Here is a 17,014-nt window from a genome sequence, read left to right as displayed (position 1 = left end):
ATATATTAAAGGATTATATATATTATGTTATGTAAGGAGCATTTTCACAATTGTATACTTTGTTAGTTAACAAAAAAGGTACGTCTATGAGCTAAATATTTGCTTTATATGTGAAATCTTAATGTGCAAAACTATAAAAGTGCAACATTTCCCTCTGAAATATAGAAGTAGAAGAAAATGTAATGTAAAAAGTAAAATACCTCAGTTTACACTAGTAAAGTACGTATTGTTTCCCTGCCACTGTCTATTTAACTGTTTCTTAAGATAATGATATTAATGAAACATTAGCATTTCAAAATCATAATATGTAGATAACATATACAATCTCCTCATTGTCTTCTGATTACTTTGATTTCCTGACAACAGCTCATCCATAACAAAGTATCCTGATTCTTCCTGCAGTATAAGATTACTCAATCTGTATTCATGATAGTCTGCTGGGGGAATCCTTCACATCATTACTGGCTCCATAAAGCTCTTGCAGTTAAAGCCATGCCCTATAATGCAATAGTGTATACGAGGTCAGTAAGGTCTAGACGTCTTAGGTCGGCCTGAACAGAGGCAGTCAACCAGAAGGCCCCTTTATGCCACATCGAGTGCGGCGCTATTGATGAATCTGTCTGATTTATGGCTCCTGCAACTCCTGCTCACCGTCTTTGTTGTTTTTATTTCACTAGCAATCCCTTTTTTGATTTTTCTCATTCGAAAACGTAAAAATCGGATGAGGTTTGATTAAACATGCTGTTTGAACGTGTGAAGTCAGACCTCCGGGCTCCTGCTGTCACTCATCAGAAATGCTTCTTAATGTGCGTTTCATACCTGCTCAGAGACTCCGAAAAGAACACTCCGGATTACAAGCATCCAAGCTGACACATACTTCTCCTGCTTAATCCCTATTAGCCCTCACTTTACTGCACCCAGAGCCCAAAATTCATTGGGACAAACCAAAAAAAAGCATTCTGGGGAAGCTGTTTGCTTTATCACACAAAAGCCAGTTAACAAAAATAATAGTTTTTTTTTTAGTTTGGATTTTATCTCTCGAAGCCTCCAAAGAAAACACATTTGAGTCGTTGCTGGAATAAACTATTAATGCCCGTTTGTTTAACCCCTGAACGGCAAATTAACCCCTGTTAGAGCCACCTTGTCAGTTCAGCACAAAGGAGTGAAAGGCTTGATATTTTAACCACATTATGGCCTAATGCTGCACATCCCCACCTCTTTTCTTTGTGCAGAGCAAAGAATTCTCCTTTAAAGATAGAAACCTTCAGAGAAATACTCATTTTAAAAGGACAAAATTAAGTTTTTGGAGCATTTTAATGCACGTTTCTTCAGAAAAAGCACATTTCTAATTCGCTGGCTCTTTCCCATGCATGTTAAAGTGATCACGGTTAATCACATGAGATAAGTGCAGCCCGCCAGCAGGTACAGTATACCTCCACAGGAAACATGTTTTATCCCTCTGGGTGTGTGGGGTGGGAAATGAAAGAGCACTTCTGATGGATTACAGGCCCACTACAAATACCCAAGGCTTATGGGACATCAGATCAATGAGAACACATCAGGCCCTCCCTCTAATGCCACTAATGTCTTTAGCTATACCAGGAACTGGGGGGTCAAGTGTTGACATATAGCACCTGATTCTTGGCATCATTTCCAACTAAATCATATTTAAATGGAAAAACCTGATTAAAAATTGAGCCTTTTTATGAACTGTTCGCACTCTGTCTGACCCCGGGTGATCTTCCTTTTAAAAATGCAAACTCGAATAGATCTACAGAGCTAAAAGATAAACACAGAGAGAGGGTTATGGAGCTGAAGACCCTCGAATAGAGGAATCGCGTGAGAAAGAAGCGGTGCAACACTCAAGGTTGGAGCCGACTGTGGAGAGTGCACTGCCCCCCCAGGGTCAAAGCACTTCTGTCATATTAGCTTATACACAGGGTCCATATTTTTCAATAAATCATGCCCCTGAAGGATAGCTGGGAGTACAGGGGCTATTAGAGCAGTCCAGCCTGTGCTTCCTCCTCTTACTCCTTTTTTACTTTTAAAATGAGATTGTACTCCTATAAGTGTTAATCAAACTGCATTTAAAAGGCCAAACTGCCTCATGTATGTCTGTATGTTTTCATATTAAGGCGTTTGAAATCCTCTCCCATTGGTCCACTTCTTCTCTTTCACTCAAAATTTGGAGGTCGAGCTACAGTATGTGAAGTCTCCGCGGAGTCTGAGGACCATCTGATATGATTAAACATAAATGCAAAAAGGGGGCAGGGCAAGAAAAAACCAGGAGCGGCAGCAAAGATGAAAGAGTCCACTTTCAATGTTTGCCTGCGGGACAGATCTCCACACAAAGTCTTGTTTTCCCTCCTCTTGTCACGCAAGTCCTCCGCGTATACTTTAGTGCTGCTGCGGGAATCCAACCCGCAACCAGAGACTCTGATCTGACACAGTGACAGGGATTTATTTTTAATGGCTGTGGTCAGTAAACAAAACATCTTCTATTTTTATTTTGAATTGGTACACACTCACAGTCACGTTAAAGGCCTCATCTGACACTCCGAGTGTTAAAGGTGATTTAAATATTTGTACAAAAAAAGATAAGTCTTTGTGTAGATATGTGCATTTTTAACAAATTAAATGATGTGGAGAGAAAGCTGATTCTCAGCCTGCTGTTTAAGTTTTTTTTTTTATGTTTTATTTATTTATTTATTTATTTTGTTGCAGCTGCTTTTATCGATGAACATTGAAAAACATTGAGTTAACTGAGAAAATATGGATTTTTAAAAATATATATTTTTTAGGCTAGTAGTCTTTACAATATAATCTTATTAAAAATAACTTTTTAGGGATAGAGCTCATAATTCAACATAAGCTCTGATCTTGAACTCGTGGCGGAGGAACTACTTTTTGTATCTTCTCTAAGTAAAAGTACAGACGGCACTAACAGCATGTAGGCTACTTAAAGTATTAATGTAACGTCCTTGTTTACCCTTCAGAGAGTTTGAATATTATTCTGATGGTTTCGTTTGCAGCTGTTCAAACTGAAAGTGACGCTGACCTGACGTCATATTACAGCAAACACTGAGACGTCAGTGCTTTCGATAAATGTCGATGAACTTCATCACGCTGATCGGCTCTGATTGGCTGATCATCATTATTTCCACACTTTTTCCTGATGAAATAGCTTTTATTTATTTATTTATTTATTTATTTATTTATTTATTTATTTATCTGTGAGGAAACAAAACGTCCTGCACGTTACCCTTCAGAGACAAACACTGTTAATTAATGTATTATTAATTACCAGAGTCGGTCAGCTGAAGGGGAGACGCAGTGTATGAAACGACTTTATAGACCTCAGCATCAATCAGTGAGTTTGAACGTTTTACTATTAAACAGCAAGAAGAAATATTATTTTGAAACAAACTGTTCACTGCACCCTTATAAATAAAGGGTTCAGTCATGAACTGAAGTTGTTCTTCATAGAGGAACTTTTTATCTGTTGCTTCTTCAAAGAAATATTTATTATTACCCAGAATTTAGTGTAACTGGAATTTGTCCCCGAGTTCAGTGAAAGTGTAATATTTAATAACTGAATTAAAACGTTTCATTTTAAATACAACATTGGGTAAAAATAAATAAATGAATGAATGAATGAATGAATGAATGAATGAATGAATGAATGAAAGAAAATAATTCAGTTAAGTTGTTTATTACTTTCTATAAATTATCATCACCACTCATCACTAACTAGAACTAGTTATTTATTTTTTAAAATCAAAACCAGGTCAGGTTGCTGCAAAAAGTGACCTAAAGAAGCAGTAATCAGAATTCCCAAAGAACCTGAAAGATTATAAAACATAAAAAAAGGTTCTTTAAAGCACCAAAAGTGCTGCAGTTGTTACTTAAAGCACAAATAAAGGTTTTTAAGGATAGAAATGTTCTCCAGAGCAATGTGAATGTATTGGTTATCAAGTTGGAGGTCACATGAATCAATACTAAACTGATCAGGTGTGATTTAAAAAAAAAACAGGCTGAAAATGAATAATTCTGAGATTTATCGAGGTTATGTGTAAAACTTTTAAGTCTGTGTTTCAACTTTTGAGGCTTGGTTGTGTAAAGTCAGTCACACTTATAACCTTCTGTAGTTCATCAACATCTGAGTTAGATTTCAGTAGAAATGCTCACCCTCTCTGACACCCAATATAATTATATCAAATCCTGTGAATTAATGAATCATATCTGACTATTAGCAGAGGAGTGATGTGACACGCTTACAGTAAACAGACAGAGTTGTAAAGTTCATCACATTCGAAGCTTTTTTTTTCTTTTTACTGCCCATGTGTTTCTTATTAAAACAAAACGAACCAACAAATAGATTTTACATTTTCTTGAAATGTCCAACACGTACCTTTTTTTTAAAGTTTAAAACTCTCACCGCTGCTGCTGCAGCATGTGTGCCAATAATCTGGATGGTGTGACATGAAAGAAAGGAGCTAATTTGAAGTTGTTTCAGAGGGAGTCAGTGAAGGAGGTCACTAATAATGCCTGAGGCTGTTTTCAAGGCTGGGAGGCCTAAAAACTCTTCTTATTGTAATCTGTTTGTGTTCAGTGTGTGGAAAAAGAGAAGAAGGCACTTTCATCTGCTGCCTGTTTTCGTGATTACAGTTATTCTGGTTTGTATCACTTATTGCGATGAAGACAAGCAGAAAAATCCTGACGGAGAAAAGATGTCACAGTTTCAGCTTCGAGTGGTTTGAAAGTTCAGTTTGATTCTTTTCTTTTCTTTCTTTTGAGCCAGAGCATCAAGAATACAGCTGAAAATCATTAATACAAATAAAAAAAGTGAGTCAAAGGAGGCGCACAGACACCATGCGCAAACCTCTAAAATGAAAATATGTTCAGGAAACAAAAGCTCAGTGGATTGTTCAGTACAGTGTCAGCCAGCCGAGGGCAGCAAAGCTCAGTTTCTGCGAATCATATTACTGGAAAACTGTAGTACAGAGCTGCTGTATAATAATAAATACATGATATGTATCTCTTTAGTTCATTTTTCTTGGTGCCATCTATTGTGAAGATTCAAGTGAGACTTGCAAAATGACAAAATAAGTCTTTTGTATTCATAATTACATCCTCTGTGAGGAACCGTCTAACGATACACTCTTTTTTTGAGTTACCATACACTTGAAATAAGTTTCAAATGTGTCCTGAGATCAAATATGACAGAGAAACTCATCACATTTACATCTCTGACTCCTGGATAATGTGCTGATTTCATGTTTGTAACACCATTCTTCAGTCACTAGATGGCAGCGTTACACTTTAGTCAATCACAGTTCTTACTGATCTTAATTACTGCTTCTGTTGGATTTAGTTCAATCAGCTCTCAGTAGTAACATAAAACTCTTGTATCACCGTGAATCTGCTATTTTAATATTTAACATAGCCTCATGTTGGTGCCCTAAATCAAGTTGTAGGTTGGTGGCAGTTTAGTAGGTAAACAGTTTGTTCTCAGTTTGCTGAGTAACATGTCTGAATCTTTGGGGCAAATATTTGTTTTTGGGCCTCTTGAAGATCCCCGAACCCCTCTCTGTATTATAATACCTGGCAACACTCTTGTTTTTCTTGGCCATATCCAGGTGTCCTCCAGTTTTGTGGTTTCTCCTGGGACAAATATATTTGCATGCACGGCCTTCAAACTTTATAATAATAATGGTCATGGAAGGTTGGCATCCTTACTGACTAAAAGAAAATCTGTCTGGTACAGCGGGTTTGGTATTCTAGTACAGTACAATGAACACAACAGTTTACATATAGCAGCTTCATTATTCATCCTGATACCCAGAGAGCAAACAGAACTGGAGTAACACTAACTGGCCTCAAGGTTTCAATGTAAACACAACTTTATTTAGGAATATGCATCATGTAAGAGCAATATGAAGACCGGGACTCCTTTATCATCCTTTGCTGATATTGTTCTTTAATGGTGCAAATTTCTTAAACTGAAATCACATGCACTGAACTTTCTCGTTGGTCTGGAGGGCCGTGGGAAGAAATGATCAATGCAAAGTAATAACTACGTGATTGATTGTAGACACAGATCAGTGTGTGGGTTATTTATTATGCACAGTATTTAATTATTAAGAGTAAGATTAAAAATGAAAGTGCTCCAAACAGAAATGCACATTAAAATTCACTACAATGTACTGAAAAATCCTGAGTCTGAATAATAAATCCCCCCAAATGTTATTTATTCAATCATTTTAATTTAATCAAGTATATTAATCATAATCAGCCACATGAATTTTAATAACAACCATCACATTTTCTTTTCTAGAGGGTTCTTTTCTTACTTTCCACCTCGAGTCTGAGTGTTGAACACTGTAATACAGTGTGTTGAAATCAATCACCCTGTCTTCTACAGTAGGCACAGTTAGTATGCGTGGCGCACAGAGGATATGAAGCCCCAGTACCAACCAAAAGCAAATCAATGGGAAGCTTATTAATAGATCATTTACTTGAAGAAAATAGGAAAGTCTATAAAGAAAACTGTGAGCTGCTACAGAACAAAATTACATTATCATCTGTTACCTGAGATGATTATGACTCCGAGCAAATGTCATCATGTCCTTGTGAACTCTGAGATATTTTGCATCGGAGACACATCTTCCTCTTCAAGTAATGTACATCGTCACATCATGGGCTTTTTTATATCTGGTGATTGTTCTTTAGGGTAATATGCAGCTGATTTAATGGACTTCATTTGGATCTCCCGTGTTTGTTCTTCACTGCTACACAAACAGAACTGCTTTGAAGACGTGCTTTGTGTTGCAAAGCTGTGATGATAAACTAGACTAAAAGGATTTTTTTTCCTCCATAGTTTTGACTATCTTTTGGTGATCGCAAGGTAAAACTGAAAAAGAAATGTCAATGTCAATAATCCTTTACTACATTTGAAGTGTGCACACATAGCTACAGCAAGTTCATAGAAAGGTAAAGTGTTTTGAGCACATTGAGGAAAGTTGAGATTGTGAGAGAAACAGAAACATCCCACACTTTTACTTTTACCCTTACTCTCAACTCTACTACCGACTCTTCAGCACACTTCCCCTGGGAGAGCAACATCCGTCTCTGGCAGTAAGAACCTAGTGGGCCCCGCTGTTTACTGACTGAGATTATGTGACGTGGTTTCGACCAAGAAACTTGAACTCACAATGTCTTTTGTAGCTTTCTGTGATGGTAAAGTCCAATGTAATTAACAAATCTGCGGTAAAGTCCTCCATACCGACTCTTCGGCGCACCTCCCTCACTAGATTGGGATTTTCTAATTGACAGTGTTATTAATCTTTAAACTGATACATTAAGGGACAGATTCATTTCAATTTAGTAATTTTTTTTTTTTGACAGTTTCTGAATCATCCATCATTTGAGGTCATGAACCTGTTAGTTATACAGCACCAAAGGCTCTGAGCTGCCACTGAAATGTGGATAGTGAGTGGACCTTCATTTTGCCCAATGGAATTAATACCTGCCATGATTGAAAATGAAGACGAGCCCCAGTCTCTGGTAATTATGCACGGCTGGCTGAAGAGACAGTGAGCACATCTGAGGCTAACGCTGTGTCTAGGCCCCTGTGCATAATGTACAGCTTAATTCATTACAAGAAGACGGAGGGCTCCTTCGCATGCACGCAGCATGCCTTTTCTCTCCACAGCCTATCAAATGAAATTAGTCTTTCAGAGAAGCTTAGACAGAGAATATCGCCTGTCACAAGGATCTTGAGCAGAGAGAAGCATAAAGAAAAAAATAAATAATTGCACAAGGCTATCTCTTGTAAGAGATAAACACTGCCATCATAATGGAAATTAGTGTTGCTGGGCTTTCATATCAACAGGATTTTTAAAATCAGTGTGCGGGTGGCAAGGGAAGTTCCTGGTCAGATCCGGTCATTTTCATTGCCTCCAGCTGTCTTTCTATGAGCAGACCAGGCACCACCATGCAGTAGAAAAATCCTCCAGCGCAAAACATCATATTTAACACTCATGCGGTAAGCACACAACAGGCTCTGCAGAGTTGCCAACCTTGATAAATGTGCGCTTAACACCTCCCTGAATGCAGGACTAGTACAGAAGGTGCTGATGGAGTTCATACCAAACAGAATTTTAATGTGGAAGTTATTCTAGTCTAAGTGACTACCTCTGTGACTGTGAAGTGAATCCAACATGCAAGTGCCAAAAACTGCAGTTCCTTGAACGGTCACTAGAGGCTGGCTACAAAAAGAGTCAGTCTCCATAAGCCCCCATATTAAAATGCACAACTTCACAGGAGAAATGAACAGCTTGGTTTCTATAGCTAATTTCCCCGTTCATGACAACTGTACTGAGGGTTTGTTTGGGCAGGTGTGAAAGCTCATCCGAACTCTAAAGCCGACCAAACAAAACGCGGGTCTGGGTTCTGGCCAATTGATGATCCTGTTTTCTTCTTCCACAACTGTCCAAGCGATTTGGGCCGCTTTCAAAGGTGCAGTGTGAAAGTGGATCAAACCAAGTGAAGGTGTGAAATTCTTTCAACATTCCCCGCCCAATGCAACCAAGTCCATCGAGACTATCCTGGCGTGAAAGCGCCCTGAGAGAAAAAAACAAATCCATTTGCTACTTCAGCGCCATGGATTTATCAATACACAGCACAGTTAGTTTATTATGTGATGATATATTATTTGTATAAGTTCATAAAAGCAGACACTCTTTTTCCTGAAGTATCTTCCTATTTTTAGACGAGCAGACATTCTTCATATTCACTTGTGCTTGTGTATTTTCATACTGTACAGGTAGATTGGAGACTTGTCACAATACATCGCAGCCACCCTCAGGTTCCTCCACCTTTTGATCTTCAGCAAATTCAATACCACACAATGCCCTTTACCTTCTTATCAGCCTCCCAGATGGTGCTGCAGCTCTCTCCCCTAACTTTCCCCTGCCAATAGAGAGCGTGGGTCTGTCAGCTGGTGATGTGCGTTCGCCTCCACCTGACTCTGACAGTGCAGGGAGGCCGCAGGTGGCCAGCGTACCTGTCACGGAGCCGAAACGTAATCACAGGCGTTCACTAATCCCACAAAAGTCCGCTCCTCTCGGCGAGCAGCATCTGTAGCTGCAGCACATTTGTGCTAGTACGCATAACAACACAGTCACACTCCGACTCAATAGCAGGAAAATAAATAATGAGAATCTGTGATTGTGAAAAATGTGTCTGAGGAAATCTTTTCCTGGTACTACAGTGTTGTGAGTAATCTTTAGTGTGTCTGCATTGTACTCTAGTCTATTATTTCTTCTCCTTTTTAGAGGACACATTTCCAAGGTAATGAGTTTATTCTTTGCAGGTATCCTGTTTGTGCGAGATGGTTTTGCTGATACTAATGGCTTGATGCGTATCATTTATGTCGTTAATTGAATTTTCCTTCTGTTGAACTTCATTGTAGATTTGCTGGAAATATCTTAATGTGATCTTATGACATCTACATTTACTGTACATCTATAACACACCACTGAGATGAACAACCGTGTGTTGTATCCAAAGCCTGGTATACAGATATGTGACAAATTAAAGGAGGTTCTCGAGATCCTGCAGAGGTTCAAGGGATCTTGTAGTTGCTAGTGGTCATTGAGGAGGTTGTAGTGGTTACTGAGATGGTTCTCAAAGTTCTTTAGAAGGGTCCAGTGGGTCGTTTCAAAAGTTTTAGTGGTTATTGATGAGGTTCTAGGGTACTCTAAGAGTTTTGATAGCCAGTGAGAAGATTCTTGAAATCCTTTCAGGATTATATAGTGGTTATTTATAAGTTTCTACTTCGGACAAAGAACGCTGAGAACCTGTAGGCCTGCGGTGAAATGACACCTTACTGACACACATCCACGCATCTGTACCTATTCCTGTGTCATAGACTTCCACTGTTGAACTGTTGCACAGGATGACATGAAGGATCATTACCGTTTTCTGAAATGTTTTCTGCCTTCGACAGGAACAATTGGGCTTGGGGGAGCAAATGTAATAATATCGTTAGCCCTATTCTTGTACTGTAATGTCGACTTACTGGAAAAAGTGTCTTATTCCACACTGTTTTGTCTTCTGTGTTATTTTATTTGCAAGTTTTATAATCTCTGTGGTTCTAAGCAGCAGCAGGTATCGAGAATCAGATCTAAAATATTCAGGCTGTATGACTTCTGAAGGTTTGTTTGCACAATTTCCATTTTTCTTCCTGTTGGGTAAGACTTTTATATCAGTAGGGTTATCACTGATTATCATTTTTAGATGATATCGAGACCATATTTGCAAATAAAATCTTCACCTTTACCAGTGATAGTTCTTGACTTCTTATCCCTGCTATCTATCAATCCTCCAAATCTCTGAGCATTACAGAAGGAACAGTAGGTGTCAACATTCATGGAAACGTGTACTTGCTTCTAACCGAGATGCTGTACCTTTTCTATCAGTTAAACTAACACCGTCGTCCTTTAGTTGACCTTTGCAGGAAACACTCAGCAAGGAGTGAGGATTTTCAGAGATAACAGACACGGCTGAGACAGTTGCAGAAATAATAGTTGCTCTCCAGAGGATACGAGCAATATAAAATCCCAGACAATGGGCTTTCCTGCACTGAACAGCAACAAAGCTCTTAAAAGTGAAATGCACTTTCCTCACACCTGCATGTAGACAACCAGCTTACCTTCCAGAGAGAATCAAAAGGCCTAGAGAGTGACGACATTAAAGTTTGCTGCTGATCGACCATCTCTTTAATTAATCATCGAGAGTTGTTTAAGCTCTCATTTCTTGATTCGGATGTCTGTGAAATGAGACAAACCACCTGTTTTACTCCCGTCTTAAGGGGAATTAGCTTTGCAGCCAGAGCAGCGAACTGACATTCACTTTATCGACTCGGAGAGCAGGCGCAATCACCTGATGACATCGATGATACACACTGTGTTGCCGTTAACAGCCGCATTGATCAGTCTAATTAAGACAATTCATTCCAGCTGAAAGGGAGCGATAAAGCAGAGGAACAAGCAGCGGACCTGTGCACTCGCTCAATCCGATTTTCCTCTCAGATCCTCTGAAAATGAAAGAAATATGGTAAAAATAAGTGATCTCTATGTCTATATTGCATCAAATTGATATTTAACCAGCAGTAACTGTATTATCAAAGCTGCTGGGCGACAGGATGCCTTTTATTTGTTGCACACTTCAATGGGGAATTTCCACCATGTCTCGCTCAGTATGTAACACAATCGCTGCCATTTTCTCTTCTGTTTATGGCTCTTGTCAGTTTTTATTGGCATTATTCTGTTTTCTGTTTCGAAACTACTCGAGTAGTTCACTGGAAATGCTGTTAGAGAGGTTTTAAATGAGTTCACCGCTGATTCATTTGCCTTCTGACCAAAATTCCACCTAATGATACTTACACAACTTCTACAGCAACAGTTGATGGAAGTCCATCGATTTTGTTTTATACTAGACACGATACCTGAGGATGAATTGTGTGCTCACAATGTTACTCACGGTTTTTGTTCGCTCCAGCAACTTGGACCTGTATTTTTAATTCATTGTAACATCTCAGTTGCGTTTTAAAGTTTGGCTTAAATGACTCTTACCTCAGAGTGAGTTATTTATAAAGCATCTTACGAATACTTTCCGCAAAGAGAATGATCACTGCTGGGAGAAAAAGCGTGATGTTGCTGATGCTATTGAAGTTATTTGAAAGATGCACTGCTTTTCATGTGTTGCCTTTTGAATGTGAGTTTGTTCAACTAACCAAGTTGCCAAATCCATAAAGTTTCATAATCATGTTTAGATTCCATTTGCACATCAGAAAATTCACAAGTCAGCCCTATCTGAATGCATATTTGTACCCTTTTCCCCCATGATCTCACACTGACAGAGAAGAAATTAATTAGTCTGTGCATTCTGTGAGGAGCTGTAAAGTTCGATCTCTTCCTGACAGAGTTGTTGGTTATGACAGACGCGTATCACCACTGTTGAAAAGCCACCATTTGTTTCCACCTGTCCCCAAAAAGCTCGAGCTCAGTCACAAAAACGATTTTTTAATAAGCTCATTCTCCAAAAACATCTGTTTCTCTGCCTGACTGCTACCGTCTCGCAGCTGCTGACACGGTGAAACAACTGTGTCGCTCTACCGGTGGTTACCACAGACGGGAGTCATTTCTGAGGGCTTGATGAATCCTTATTTAAACCACGACAGTAAAACATCGTGGACAAGTTGCGTCACTGTCACGGCACCAACGAGCACAAAAACACATTAAGAAATGAGTCTTCGTGACCAGCGTGTGTTCAGACTCCTGGAGGCTCAGTCAATCAGTATGGGGAGTAAATTCAACACACTTCTTCCGCTTCTAACTGTGCTGCTAATTTTACCATGCTGTCAGATATTCTGGGTCAGTTTCAATGGCACCATTACATGACACGTCTACATGGTTCTCCTGCTGATAAACAGAGCTTTGTAGGTCATGATTAAGGGACTCATTTGTCTCGCCCACTCCGTCTGTTAAGTTTCAGCCTTCCAAGTAATTAAGGAGCTGTGGAACACCGAATGACTGGATGGCCTCGGGGGGTTTCACTCTTACTTTCATGCATCCTTTAACAACATGGCCAATGCCTTCCATATGTACGCTTATGCTTGGGGATTTGTTGCTTTCTTCACAGGAGGCCTCCATATAAATTGCAATGGATGTTGTGATTATTCCTTCAAATTTATTTAAAGAAGCGGTTCCGGTGAATGGAAAACAACTGATATAATTATTACCTGATGGAGTTTCCTCTCTTGCTGGCGATAAGGCGTATCCGTGTCACGTTTTTGGTGCTCGGATGCACAAATTTATGGTGTATAAAGACATTATAGACTACATGAGGTATTATTCAGCCTGTTTTTATCAAATCTTACCACACATTTATCACAAGAATATCAAGACATGGATGTTTTTAATCTCATCATCTTTCAGCCGAAGCGCCATTTCACCTTGGCTTCGACAGAATTTGTATAGAAATTGGGTCTCAGACATCAAAGGCCTGCTGCAATAAGCACAGATGTCACAGACATGGACATTTGGCTATTCATTCTGTGATTCGCCACAGTGTGCAGGTGGAGTTCACAGTATGATTACACAGGAACTCACAAGGCAGCAGGATGTGCACGAAATCTTAGGTCTGGAAACACAAAAGCTTGATAGATACGCAATGAAAAAATCGCAGCGGGAACTCTCTGAATTGTTCACTGACTGACAGCTATTTAAAAAAAAGTCCCCAGACTCAGAGATTCAGAGATTCGGAAATACAATTGTTATCGCAGCTGCCTCCTGCTACCGCATGAAAGAAATAAAGAAATGCTGCAGATACGGTGTGATTTATGGAGAGAGAGAATACAATTCAAAAGGAATAGTGGTTAGACTTAATTAATCCCTACGGGACATTTGAATAGCAAAGAATGTAATATGACCATAAGTATAATTAATGGCATGATACATGCAGTACAACCATTCTTAACCACAAAGTGACCCGACCTTTAAGAAAGGCAGATACCAGCAGGTTTTAAATGTGAATCTATATAATTCTAATACAGTTGGACACGGTAAGAGTTGTACACGACGGTCTTCTTCACCTTTTAGCTTTACTACATTCTCAGGGGATCTCCGCAGTGTGGCTGTATATCTTTGTGAGCTTATTTAGATATCTTTTACTTACAGCAAGAAACAGAAGCATAAAAGACTCAACACTGGCAATAATGCTCCGCTAAAATATTGTCAGCGTTCCACTCAAAACATGAAAGCTTTTGAGTGAGTCAGCTTCACACCTTTACTTTTTTTTTTTTTTTTTTTCCCTGTCAATTTTGTGGAGCTCCGGGGCTCTTTGCAAACCAAGAGTATTGATTAGTTATCACTCTTCAGAGTCTGAAAGCCCTGTTTTTTTTTGTTAAAATGTACAAATTGATACTCTCTGGATATTGAACATTTTAAGAGCAGAGGTAGTTATGGTGCGACTGTATCGACACAGTGTCAAAGATGCAGCATTTGTCAAGAAAGTTGCTTGAGAACTTCTTTGTTGTGCAGCAGTTGCAGTACAAAGTAGGAGAGTGCAACTTGTCCTCGCCGTATGACATTTTAGTCCTGCTTGTGAGTCCAAGTGGTAGTAGTTCCTGTTAGTATCTGTTCACATGTAGTCCCACAAACAGTAAGCTATAACTGTTTTGCTTAATTGCGGGGTTTAGTCAAGTTTCTAGGTGATATAATCTTTCTGTCCTCAGCCCTTAACGATCAAACTACCATCAGCTAAAGACCCAGTTACATAAAATCACTACTATTTGAACTACAGTTAACAGGTTTGACGTCAGAGTGTCTGTTTGTATGGCCAGTGGCATTGTCAACTTTACCAAGACTTTGAAAACTCTCCTTACTTTAGACCATATGACCTGAAGTCCTGAAGTTTTCTGCTCCTTCTTGACTTTGGAAACCTCCACAAGGATCTAGTAAGGGGCCCTTGAGTTGAAATTTTGTCAACTGCTGCCAATATCAAGAATGAACTATCAACCTCAAACAGAATACTGCATATTTTACCGGCAATGCTTAACACTCCAATTCTTCACACAAATGGGCATCATTGTGCTGACCTCTAGTAATCCAGAGTGTATTTTAGTCAGACAGTAATCGTGTTACCACTGTAATTGCAGTAATCACAGCTGTGGCAATCAGAGACACTGACAGTTAAGGCGTCAGGGGTCAAGGGCCCGAATGTTATCCAGGCATACATCAGGCCAAAGCATCCAGAATTGCTGATTCACATAAAGTTACTACTGACCAGCTGTCCTGTTTCTAATCAGGCTACATAGATTTTTTTTTGATTGGCAAATGAGAACCAAGTGACATTGAGCAAAACCTATTGTGCCGTTTACAATCACTCGTCTATGTTTAGTGAATTTGAAGTTTTTAGTGGGTTTGTTGTGATTTCAGTCCTCGACCCAGAAACTAGTAACATCATGTGAGGCTTTTCTGATTTCCCTGACGGCCTGCCTTGTCATTTACAACATGACATTTAATTTGGGGTGGAGCAGTTGTTTCTGTAGCAATCGTTCTTAATGGAAGATGAACACTTGGCCTGCAGCTACTGAAACAAATCCAGTGATCAAACAACAAACACTGTGCCAGCCACAGTTAGACTTAGTCAGTCAGGGCAGGATAAGACTTCACTCTATGTGTGGTTGACAGAGAGAAAGGGGAAACATATAGACGTGAAGTTACGTCTATGATGGAGGCCGCCATGGCTCATCTCGCCAAGCTTTTGCTCATCATGAAAAAGAAGTCATGTCACGGTCTTAAAAGGAGCTACTTTAGGGAGCTAAACTTGCAGTGCAAAGTGCATTATTTAAATATCGGCTTCTTGTGCTGTGTCCCATTTTTCTCCTCAGGTTATTCAAATCCCCAAATTCCCAGAGATGGTGTCCTCGGTGGCGGCTACTGTACGGTCCTGCAGTTCTAGATCAGGTATGGTAATCTTATTATCTTCTGACACAGGTTCACAGGTGGACTGGGACATAAGACTTTAATTTGGTTGTTTTGAAGGAACTTGAATTGAAGGGCAAATTTAGTGACAGTGAATGGTTGGCGGTGCTTCGTGTCTTTTCTATCAATTAGTTATGACTTGATAGAAGCCGCCAAAAGAGTGAGATGAAATAAGTTTGTAGTATTAAAACTTCTGATAGATACACTGTATGAAAGAGTTTTAACATGGCCCTAGGTATGGCGGCATTGGTCTGTCAGTCCACCACAGCTATGAGATGGATTGCTACGAAGCTTTGTGCAGACATTCATGGTGCAGAGGATGAATCCTGATGACTTCAATTCCAGAAGTGTTTAGATGGATTTCCCTGACATTTGAAACACACATTTATGTCCCCCTCAGGATAAATTGTGATCTCTTTGGTGATCTCTCACTTTTCCTTTAGTGCCATCATCCAGTCTCCAGTGCTTGGGTTTATGACCAAATGAAATGCACAAAAGATGCAACAACAACACCAGAGCCAGTTTGGCTGTTTGGTTAAAGTTTACTTTGGGAGTGCTGCTGCATATGTTTAAAAGTTGTATGACGCCTTTCGGGGCTCCAGAGGAAGCTGCATTAATTTTTTGTTTAATTGTCTGTCTCACAATGTAATAGGATGCTGTTTTAGTGGAGTACTCTTTTAAGCCCCTAGTGTCCTTGGGAGAAAAGAATGTTGAGCATCACTAAACTCTCAAGAGCTTGTCTCCTAAATGAGTTTTGCTTTGACACGAGTACAATCCTGATTCAGCGGAGGGCGTCATCATTTTACTGAGTCATAACTTGACTGATGCCACAGATGCTATTGAGACTTATTTACAGATGCTTCAAATCTGAGAGAACTAATGAAGAAGTTTGAGGATTCAGAAAGCAAGTAAAAGTTTCAGAAATTGAATTGTTGTTCTGAGCAAATGGGCGTTCTCTCAGCATCAGATCATTGCCAGACTACAGCTTCCTAAGGGTGCAGTGCGTGAACTCTAACACGTCTGCAGAAACCGGATCATTTGTATCCAAAGCATGATCAGGCAGACCAAAAGTGACCACTCCATCAAAAGATCGATACGTCAAGCTCAACTGTTGACTGCAAAGAGGACCAGGGAGTCCTGACTGTCATGGACTTTTCTCCATAGTCACCAATGTTGAACATTAATGGGGACACTTGAAGACCGAGAAGCATTATGTGACATCACAATAGGCTCTTTTGAACATTGTCAAATCATGCTGGGATAACTTGAGTCATAGAAGTATCTTGACTAATGGTCTCAGACTTCTCAACTCTGTATATCAACTGATAGTTACTGTTAGTGGAGTAGCTATCTTAAAAAAAACTTTCAGGACACATGTCAAGTGGCATCATTTATTTATAAGTAAATCAACACACCCACAAATCAGCCCAAAGTGAATTATCCCAAATTATACCAAATTC

General features: G+C 39.4%; 1 long non-coding RNA gene across 2 annotated transcripts in view; it reads left to right on the top strand.

The window, feature by feature from the left end:
• Positions 1 to 17,014, top strand: part of LOC113747645 (uncharacterized) — a 120,592-nt gene that overhangs the window by 32,933 nt on the left and 70,645 nt on the right. For both annotated transcript variants that reach the window (XR_003463762.1, XR_003463761.1), the window contains exon 3: positions 15,461 to 15,536. This is a non-coding gene — a long non-coding RNA (uncharacterized LOC113747645). The remainder of the gene's footprint in view (positions 1 to 15,460; positions 15,537 to 17,014) is intronic.

This window comes from Larimichthys crocea, chromosome XIV (genome assembly GCF_000972845.2).
Source record: "Larimichthys crocea isolate SSNF chromosome XIV, L_crocea_2.0, whole genome shotgun sequence".
In the NCBI taxonomy this organism is placed as follows: domain Eukaryota; kingdom Metazoa; phylum Chordata; class Actinopteri; family Sciaenidae; genus Larimichthys; species Larimichthys crocea.
The sequence above is the reverse complement of the archived record's forward strand: the minus strand, read 5'-3'. Positions and strand labels throughout refer to the sequence as shown.